At 39.4% G+C, this 10,763-nt stretch overlaps 1 protein-coding gene across 1 annotated transcript in view; it reads right to left on the reverse strand.

Annotated features, from left to right (window-relative positions):
- camkvl (CaM kinase-like vesicle-associated, like) overlaps positions 1-2,402 on the reverse strand; it is a 32,140-nt gene extending 29,738 nt beyond the window's left edge. Inside the window, exon 1 of the mRNA XM_026920074.3 lies at positions 2,088-2,402. The gene's annotated coding sequence lies outside the window, so the exon portion shown is untranslated. The remainder of the gene's footprint in view (positions 1-2,087) is intronic.
- Positions 2,403-10,763: the final 8,361 nt, after the last annotated feature.

Here is a 10,763-nt window from a genome sequence, read left to right on the forward strand (position 1 = left end):
ACTTGTTTCTGAAAAACTGTTGGAAATTGAGTTCTATAGCACTTTGTATCAACTCCTTTAACAGCCTGAAGCTTGGATCGTATTCCGCCTCACTTTGGATGAAAGCGTCTGCCAGATAAATAAATAAATAGAAATGTTGCAATGTTGCGACTGTGCAAACCCGAAATCTCACTTTTCGTTTGTTTGTTTTTATATTTCTGCAAATCTGCTGCGTCACATGTGATGCCTCACATGCAGTACTGGCTTTGGCACATTTCAGCAGCAACACCAAACGCAGCTGTTAACCTCTCACAGGGCGTCTGGATTTGTAGATGCAGCACGTCTAAATGAAAGAGTGCTGGGAAATCCTGCATCATATTGAGATGTGTTGAGGGGAAGTGTGAGAGTCGAGATCACAGCTCACCTGTTGGTGCATCTCTCACGCTCAGAAACACCTCTCAAGCTGTCAGGAGTGTGAACAGAGACATTTTCTTATCAAGGTGCACGGTCGCATTCAGTAGCATGTGTTATGCAGCTATGCCTCATAGATAACACGTCTAGAAGGTTCTCACAAATGCAGAAGGTTACCAGAACGATCCCACCTTATCAGCATAGAAACTGTGCTATTGTACTAGGGCACTGGTTTATTTCCAAACACATTGTTACAGGTTCATGTTTAATCAAAAAAGACTGCAAGTTGTAGCATCCCTGCTCCTGTATTCTGTCACTGCAACCCTGAGCATTATTTTCAGGTTATGAAACACGAGTTCCGGCTTTTGGATAAGGGATTCGAGTGCCATTCTGGGCTCGGCAAAGCCGCAGAACTCTGTGGTTCAGTGTGTAATGTGTAGGTTAGCAAAAATATTAATAAAGATGTAACGGTAAAAAGTCATATATACACCCCAATTATGTCTCTAGATCATTTAAAGATGCATGATCATCTATTTGTATGATATTTAATGCAAGGTTTAATCCAACTTAATCCAGACAATTAATTAATGAGAGATTTATGTCATTGTGTTTGTTAGGATCATATGGATGACACCAAACACAATGTTCCTCATTAGACAAAGTGGTTGCAAGCAATTAATGTACCATTAAGCGTGGCACTGCAGTGTAAGCACAACATAGATGGATTGTGAGTACATTACTCTGTTCTTTCAAAAATACACACAAGACTCCCATAATGCCATTCTTAAGAAAAGAAACTGACTAGGAAAATGCAAATTTAATGCTTTAACTAGTAAACATTGAATTTTCATCAGTAACACTGTTTAATCACTGATGGTGCATTATGGTACAACATTAGGTGTGCTGCTCTTTGAAAAAATGAATCAGAGATGGTTTGATTTTCAATGCATGATTGAAAAAAAACCCCAAGCATTCTTGCGTGTGTCCTACAAGGTCATGGTCGCGGCGGATCCAGAGCCCAACCCTGGGAACACTGGGTGTGAGGTGAGAATACATCCTGGATGGGACACCACAGGACACCGAGCACACACTTAGACATTTACACCTAGGCATGTTTTTGGGTGGGAATCAGAGAACCTGGAGAAAACTCACACGAAGAGAATATGTGAAACTACGCCCAGACAGTCACCTGAGCCAGAGGATCGAACCGAGGACCCTGAAGGCAGCAGCATTACCCGCTGCAGCACCATGCCTCCATCTACAGAGCCAAAATCTCAAAATAACCAAGTAACTATTCATCAAAAGAATCGTTCAGGAGGACATGTGTGCATGTACAGCACAAATAGAGTACTGCTAATTACAAATTTCCTGCATTCTGAGGCTGCATTGAAAACAATGGCTTTTTAAAAGAGTGTGGATATTTCATGCCTGCTCTTTTTTTCTGAATAATTATGACTATAATGGACAAGGCTGACATGAAAGTGCTGTCACAACAACGATTAAGTCGAGAATAATGAACATCCTGAACCTCCTAATTCCCTGAGAGCTTCTTAAACCCTGCAGCTTTTCAGGAAACCGCTGTTTGTGTTTACTTGTATCATTGCTGTTTACACACAAACTGCATTATCACGGAGAACAGTATCACCTGGTGAAGGATTCCAGCGCGCGCTCCGTTAAAGACCGGAAACTTGATTTACCTGCTCCGCTCGCTGATGCTGGATGAACACAGAGCGCCGTTCACTGCTTTCAGGAGCCAAAGCAAACTTTGACGACAGTCCTACAATCCCGTCTTGTTTCTCTCTCGTAGTTTTATAGCTTACCGAGAGCTGAAACGCTGAAGCTAGTGCGGGAAGATGCTCGCGATTTGACACGCCTATGAGCGCGCGACGCCTCTGAGCCTCCCGCCCGCGCTGAGAAATAAATAATCTCTGCTTTTATCTCTCTCTCTCTCTCTCTCTCTCTCTCTCTCACTGTGTGTTTATCTCTCTCTCTCTCTCTCTCTCTCTCTATCTCTCTCTCTCTCACTGTGTGTTTATCTCTCTCTCTATCTCTCTCTCTCTCACTGTGTGTTTATCTCTCTCACTCTGTTTTTCTGTTTCTCTCTCTGTGTTTCTCTCTCTTTCTCAATCTCTCTCTGTGTTTCTCTCTCTCTCTCTCTCACTGTGTGTTTATCTCTCTCTCTCTCTCTCTCTCACTGTTTTTCTGTTTCTCTCTCTGTTTCTCTCTCTGTGTTTCTCTCTCTTTCTCTCTCTCTCTCTTTCTCTGTGTGTGTTTCTCTCTCTCTCTGTTTTTCTGTTTCTCTCTGTTTCTCTCTCTCTCTCTCAATCTCTCTCTCTGTTTCTCTCTCTCTTTCTCTCTTTCTCTTTATCTGTTTCTCTCTCTCTCTCTGTTTTTCTGTTTCTCTCTGTGTTTCTCTCTCTCTCTTTATCTGTGTGTGTTTCTCTCTCTCTGTGTTTTTCTGTTTCTCTCTGTGTTTCTCTCTCTCTTTCTCTCTCTCTTTATCTGTGTTTCTCTCTCTCTGTTTTTCTGTTTCTCTCTGTGTTTCTCTCTCTCTCAATCTCTCTCTGTTTCTCTCTCTCTCTCTCTGTTTCTCTCTCTCTTTCTCTGTGTGTGTTTCTCACTCTCTCTCTTTCGCTTTCTCTTTCTCTCTCTTTCTGTGTGTATGTTTCTCGCTCTCTCTCTTTCTCTGTTTCTCTCTCTCTGTTTCTCTTTCTCTCTGTTTCTCTGTGTGTTTTTCTTTCTCTCTCTATTTCTCTGTTTCTCTCTCTGTCTCTCTCTCTCTCTTTCTGTGTGTGTGTGTGTTGGGGAGCATATATTTTGGTGGAGACATTTGGCTGGTCCCCACGAGAAAACCTGTTTTGTGTATTTATTTATTTATTTATTTATTTATTTATTTAAATACATAAACGCATCTTTTATTGTTAAAAACTAAAACAGCCAAAATGTTTCCCTTTGGTTACTGAGGTTAAGGTTAGGGTTAGGTTTAAGTGAACCATAGCATTGATTAGCTGCATTAATACTTATTTCAATGCATATAAAAGTAAGGATAGTGATACAAACGTGTGTGTGTGTGTGTGTGTGTGTGTGTTATTTATAATCATGTCCACATGTACCCATAAGGATAGAAATATCTTAAAAGTTTTGGCATTTTAGGGACATTTGGCTGGTCCCCATGAGCAAAACTGGGTTTGTTTGTCTGTTTGTTCGTTTTACATAAAACTTTTATTGAAAAAAAAAAAATAAAAGAGCCAAAAGGTTAATGTTAGGGTTAGATTTGGGTGTAGCATAGTATTAATTAACTCATTAATTAGCTGCACTAGGAATAATAATTTCAGTGAAAGGTCCTCGCAAGGATGGTAACACAAACGTGTGTGTCTGGATGTTAACACACACAGGTTTCAACCCCTCTGAGGACCAAATGTCCCCAAAATGATAGGAATACATGACAATTTTGAACCAGCGGAGGCATTCTGGGCCCCATAATGCATCATGCTTTTTCTGAATACAATTTTTTGGTGCAAGGTTAATCTTAGAGTTAATGTTGGTGTGTAGGCAGAGTATTATTTAGCTCCAGTGATAAACAAGTCACAGGACCGTGTGTGAGTGTGTAGTCAGTATATGAGTGTGTGTGTTCTCTTTTCACTTCAGGTGGATGAATGTCAACTCGTTGACACCAGGAATAAATTACAAGAAACACTGACCCGTCTAGTAATTGTTTTTCCTCTGGGGAAAGAGTCTATTTCTACGGATCGCTTGCCTGTAAAAGACTTCTTATATTCATTGGATATAAAACCTGAACAAAAAATATTGTTCTTAAGCGTACAGTAACAGAGAGCAAAATGCTCCAGTTTCCAAGCAGGTCTGCAGCAAATAGCACCGTCTGCAGATGAGGTTGAACAGGCTTGGTGTCTTTTATATATAAAATTATGGACATCACAATAATAACTGAAGTTGTTTCACTTCTAGTCATGTGATTATTGTGCTTTATTTTTCATTTTTTATATACACTTTGATATTATTCCATTCTGAGATATAACATAAATACCCACATGCTTACCAATAGGCTAATGTCAAATGCAGAACAATTGGTGGCCCCTCCCAGAGTCCTTTGTTTCAAACCTGTCTCTATTTCACTCCTCCTAACCTCCAGGGGTGGTCATAAAATATAGTTGTGAGATAATTGAAGTTTGGGAGAAAGACCACATCTGAAGCTCCACCTTCTTCCTAGTTAAGGCCTTACCCATCTCATTGTTTTTCAGTTTTCTCACCCACCACCTCCCTGTCTCTTTACTATTCAACACCTCCTACTGAACAGTCTTTAGTGGGGAGGCCTGGTTAGCTAACATAAAGCAGAAGCTGCCCAGAACTCCAGCCCAAGTTCTGCCCACAATCACTCTTCATGACATTTAGTTGAGGGCAAAGTGACTGTATGGAATGTATGGAAGTATTTACTGTAAGTATGTCATATAAATACTGATGTCGTATGGCCATCGTTTCCTTTCTTCTTCTCGTCATGTATACATGTCAGCCTCAAGTGCACAGCTGTGTAACAGCGTGTATCTGTGACTACGATCAGAGCTACAGGTAACATGTCCGCCAAAGCCAGCAATAGACCTCTATCTCCTTTTATCTCTTAATGGCTTCAGTGAATGTATTTTATACTTTTTGGAGCTATATTTGGAACTCCGTGGCTACCATCCTGACTTCTAGTTGAGTGGTTTCAGCAATTAACCGAGTCTGACAATGAACTGTGATGTTCAACTCTGGTTTCAGAAGCATCCGGAAAATAATCTGAATTAGCCTCCACCAGCTTGCATGAGTCACAAGGTTTTTTTTTCCACAAAACTGGTCTGCCTGGAAGCACTCAAATTCTTCTTACCAGTTCTGAGACAGCACCACATGCTGGTCCACTCTGACAATCACGTGGGAGACATGGCCCTCTCCGCCCTCTCTGCCTTGCATGAATGCTGGTCAGGTGGGCCCACCCATCTTTATCTTCACTGACAGCAACTCACTTGCCAGGACAGCACAGTGGTGCAGAGGACGAGCTGCTGAGACAGCGCGTACATCAGGGAAAATGGCATCTGCACCAGAAGTGGGAAAAGTTTGGCAGGGCACAGATGGACCTCTTTTTGCCAATGCCAAATCGAATCATTATCGACTGTAGTTCTCAATGGCAGTGCATTAACCCATCAAGTGGCTCAAAATTTGTATTCATGCCCCTGATGGCACAGTGCATTACGGATATTTTGTGCCAGCTAGAGAACTTAATTTGGACTCTGTTGCAGTGTGTTGTGGGATTTCATCAGTGGATATTCATCAGTGCGCTTTCAGATGTGACTACAGAATGGTGCCTGCTCATAATAGTGCCCTGTACAGTGAATAGGGTCTAGTTTCAGACATATGGCCCATTTTTCCCACCATATATTGCATTTTCCTTTAAGTAGTCTGAGCCTGTTGTTAATAGTCATTTACTCATTTAAACTTTTGATACCTGAGCTAGATTGTGTTCTCCTGTACAGTGCAGTAGTTTGCTGATATCAATAAAGGTTGTCTCATGAATGTATCCCATTTCTCATTACACAGAATTAGTGTCACCCATAATGAGGACATTCTCCTGATAAGACTAGCAGGCTTTCTGGGTAAGTGAGCAGTAAGACACTGGCTAAGCAGATAGGCCAGTGAACTACCCTGTGGCAAGGCAGCAATCTTTCACTACTCTGTGCCAATTGGCTACAGACAGATGGCTGTTTAATTATGCAGAAACGAACCTGTGTGAGTGTGTTTTTAAAGTCAGTTCCTAGTTTTTCAGCTATTAAAACCAGAGATTGCAGTACAGCTTATTATAAGGCAGATGTGATTTTATTCATGTTGACTTTATTGACATCTATACTTTAGTTGGATTGATCGAGTATATCTTTCCTCTGGACTATTGGATCATGAGCGATGAAAGAAAGCAAGACTGTAGTAAATCTTGCTTCATATTGCCTGTATAGAGCTGTGGTGTTTCTGAAGTTAACATGCCTTAATGTTTGATATGGGTTTGCCACAGTAGTGCACCTGGTAACATCGACACCTCATAGCTGCATGGTCTCCAGTTTGATCCTGAGCTTGGGTTGCCATTTTTTTGAGGACTATCACATGTTATCCCTGTGTCCACGTGGGCTTCTCTGGCTTCTCCAGCCTTCTCCCACCTACCAAAAACAGTAAGTGGATTAGCTATGCTATATTTCCACTAGGAGTGAATGAATGTGCATGATGGCCTGCAATGGAAGGCATATCCAGGGTGTATTCTCACTTCCCAAAATAGGCTCCAGATTCACCACGATCTTGACCAGGATAAAGCAGTTACTGAAGATGAACATATAAATGAATGTTGGATATGGACTTTTGGACTGTTCCTCAGAAACAAACCTTTATTATCATTAACAGAAATAAATTCCTAAACATTTATTATTTATTACATGGTAAATCACTGTGTCTGGTGGTTTGATACTTTCCTTTTAATAGTTTTAATAATTATCAATACACTCTTTTATCTAGAACTCTTTGGTTGCCCTTCTGGAGAAAAGGTTCTATTAGATCCCTACAGAGAGGTGTTTTCCTATCAGAAAGGTATTTTAGAAAAGTAAGTAATGGTATTTTAGAAAAGTAAGAACCTTAATATAGGTAAGAACCCTAAAAGTGCCCTTTCTTCTACAGGCACAGGTATGATATACTAACACAACATTATACAGCAGAGTGGCAACAGTGTACTACTTTAAAAAAATAAATAAATTTAACTGCTGAAAGTCTTTGGAATGAACCATGATATTCACTTATATATAGTTCTTTGCATCTGTAGTACAGCTTTGATATTATAACACATGGCTATTGTAAAAATGAATTAACAAAAAGTTATCATAGATAGTACATTTTTATTTCAAATTACATTTAAACTAATATCATTATTAATGCAGGCTTTTTAGGCAATATCATATAAACATATGAGCAGACTTGACACACCTGACATGCTGCAAACTGTCAGCCAAAGATTTCTGCCTTCAGCCTAGAACCCATAGAAATCCTAACGTTAAGTGGCTGACCTTGACAAATTGAAGGAACAGAAAATTGGCTGTCAGTACATGGTATTTTGTAAAAGAGAGACAAGCAAGTGTGGCTTTTTTGGTAGGAAATATATTTCATGTTCATACACTGTTCAATGAAGATTCATGAGCAGCAAATTTAGTCCTTGACCCGCAGTCCCAAAACGCCTCTGTGTAATTATTCAGATGTGGGGCGACAGGGTGGTGTGTTTTTCTTCCATTTTTTTTTGGTGGGGACAGCCCTTCTGCCAGGCCATTATGAGACAACCTATAATCGTCCCACATGCACTCCATTCACCATTCTCAAATACTCTCACATTACACATTATATTGCTGCATTGCAATGACTCAGATGAGGCTGTAAATATGTTCAGTGTGCATATGTTTTTGGATGATCATCAGTGCAGCCCAGAGAAATTAACTCTCAGTTTTACAGCACATGACCATCCACATTGCAAGAGCCTTAAGGACACTAATGCTCAGAATAATAAAACTCATTTCTACAATGCAATTTATTGATCATTTGACTTTAGGATGCAGACTTTCTTTTCACAGGCTGTTTATTATCATTACAGTGATTTCTGATCTATTTGATGCACGATGCATGCTCTACTGTTTTTTAGATTGCAAAAGCTGTCTGCAATTTAAGCCCACACACATTCATACAGTGGCCTTGAGTCTGTGAGATGTTCTTCTCTGTGTATAAAAAAAAGACATTTAAAAGGAGCTACAGAAAATGTGTATTTGTAGGTTTGTTCCTGGCTAGAGCATACATTTTAAAGATGAACTCAACGGTGAGGTTCAGCACAGGTTTAATTCTACCTTCCTTTGTAACATTTACAATTTAAAAGGGTGGGGAAAAACAAAAATTAAAGATCAGTCTCCACTATCTCAAATTGTAATCTTATTATTATTATTTTAGCAAGTAACATTCACCAGTATTATTCTGTCGTTTTTAAGTCAACAGAAATGTGTTTCATTACTGTACTTGGCTGTGCAGATGTTTGGTGGAAGTGCAGCATGTCTAAAATGAATCATTCCCCATGTTAATGCCACAATGACCACGTGAGCTGTGTGACCTTAATTGTAAAGCTATATTTGAATGGGGATGTAGGGCAGGGATTACTGATCTTAGTGGTAACAGACTCTAGGGATAAGGTGTAAAAGACATACTTGTTTTGATAATCTGGTACTTGTACATCAATTATGCTACATCAGTAATCTCCCTGACATAAATAAATGGAAATTTAAAGGTCAGAATTGGGTGGTCTGGGTGAGAAATTGTGAATGTTGTGGCTCACAGTGAACAAAGTCAGTGAGGACACATTCATTAGTCAAGCAGACAGCAGTGTGGGGAAGGTATAAGAAAGTAGGACACCATGATGGCTGGTATTTTGGAAAAGGTGAGCATTTTATTTAGAGCTCTCTGCATTAATTGAATATTGGTTTTATTATCACCCTCCAGAATATTTGTGCTATTTTCAACCCCTTATCTGCTCAGCTGTGCTCCCCTTAGACAGAGGTCTCCAATTAGCATGCTCTTTTGTCTTCTGGTTCTCAGAAAACTACAGAGGCACACACTTATGTCCACGGGCAACCATATTACTTGCTAAGCTGTCACTTGTGTGACTAAAATAACCTAGGAAGGACTCCCAGAAGCCCAGTTCCCAAAATCTGAGTTGATAGGGCAAGAATAATATTATTCTTTAAACTTGTGGCATGTTGGCATGTAGGTAATGGATGCTTAAAAAGTGAGGAATAGTTTACTGGTGACATTCTCAAACAGAGTGGAATGAATAATTCAAATGAAGGTAGCTTGTGTGGGTTTATTCATATTCATTACACATACATTCATTATAATACATCCATTATGCATCCATAGCTATTAACTAAAACTAACAATGTGGTTAGCTCTCTCTCTCTCTCTCTCTCTCTCTCTCTCTCTCTGCTGTGCAGTTTCAGTAAGTCTGTACCCATGATAGCCTCAGATTCCTGTTCTTGGCTGACAGGAGTGAAACCCAATGTGGTCTTCTGCTGTTGTAGCCCATCCACCGTAAGGTTTGATGTTTTGTACATGCCGAGGTGCGTCTCTGCTCACCATGGTTGTAAAGAGTGCTTATATGAGTTACTACATCCTTCCTGGCAGCTCAAACCAATCTGGCCATTTTCCTCTGACCTCTCTTATCAACAAGGTGTTACCACCCACACAACTGTCACTCACATTTTTTTCCCCCACAATATTCTGTGTAAACTCTAGAGAGTGTTGTGTGTGAAATTCACAGAAGTTTTTGAAATACTCCAATCAGCCCTTCTGGTAGCAACATCCATGCCACAAACAAGTTGACATAGATCATACTTTTTCTTCATTCTGATGTTTGATGTGAACATTACCTGAAACTCGTGACCTGCAACTGTATAATTTTTTATTTTTATTTTTATTTTTTGCATTGTGCTGATGCCACATGATTGGCTGATTAGGTAACTGCATGAATGTGCAGGTGTTCCTAATAAAGTGGAGTATGGTGAGTGTATACTGTATATGTTTTAAGCAATGTTTTGGTCAAGCTTCTCACATACATATACATAAATAGCATATTTTTACATGGAACCTTATAATTACAAGCTCTCAACCAGTGTTGTAGTCATATTATTTCCCCTCATGTTGAAACCAGCACTTCCTCTGCTCAAGCTGAATTTGAAGTAATTTCACATCCAAGTCTCTAAGCTGCTGTTCAAGTTGAGTCCAAGCGAAGTCCTGAATAGTTTTCCAGGGAGGTGGGTATGGCGTTAGAATCATGCTATTAGATATATGCATTTAAATGAAAAAAAAAATCGGAATTTGAATGCTACTATTTGTATTTGTAATTTGTATCATATTAACTAAAACTGAATTTTGAAAGGAAAATTGAATTTTGACACCTACATTTCATGAAGTATAATCAATGCATATAATCAATTTCTAAAAAGCATTCAGTCTCTCTATTAATTGACATTTTTAGAGTCACATTAAGTTACAGGCAAAAGCGTCAAACACAGAACTTCTCTCTCCTTCTCCAAACTTGTTTAAAAATCTTATAACATTTACTACACTATATTAAGTGAGGGGAGAAATATTTTTTCATACCGTCAATCTTGGCTGAGAAGATCACACATTCTCACTCGCATTTACTTCGAGCAGTACCACACTCATAAGCGTAAAATTCCGTTTCAGATTTTAGATTGAATTTTTGCAAATCACAAAATTCTATTTTAGTTAAAAATTCAATTTCAGAGGGCACATAATTGTAA

The sequence above is a fragment of the Pangasianodon hypophthalmus genome, chromosome 16, assembly GCF_027358585.1.
Source record: "Pangasianodon hypophthalmus isolate fPanHyp1 chromosome 16, fPanHyp1.pri, whole genome shotgun sequence".
Classification (NCBI taxonomy): domain Eukaryota; kingdom Metazoa; phylum Chordata; class Actinopteri; order Siluriformes; family Pangasiidae; genus Pangasianodon; species Pangasianodon hypophthalmus.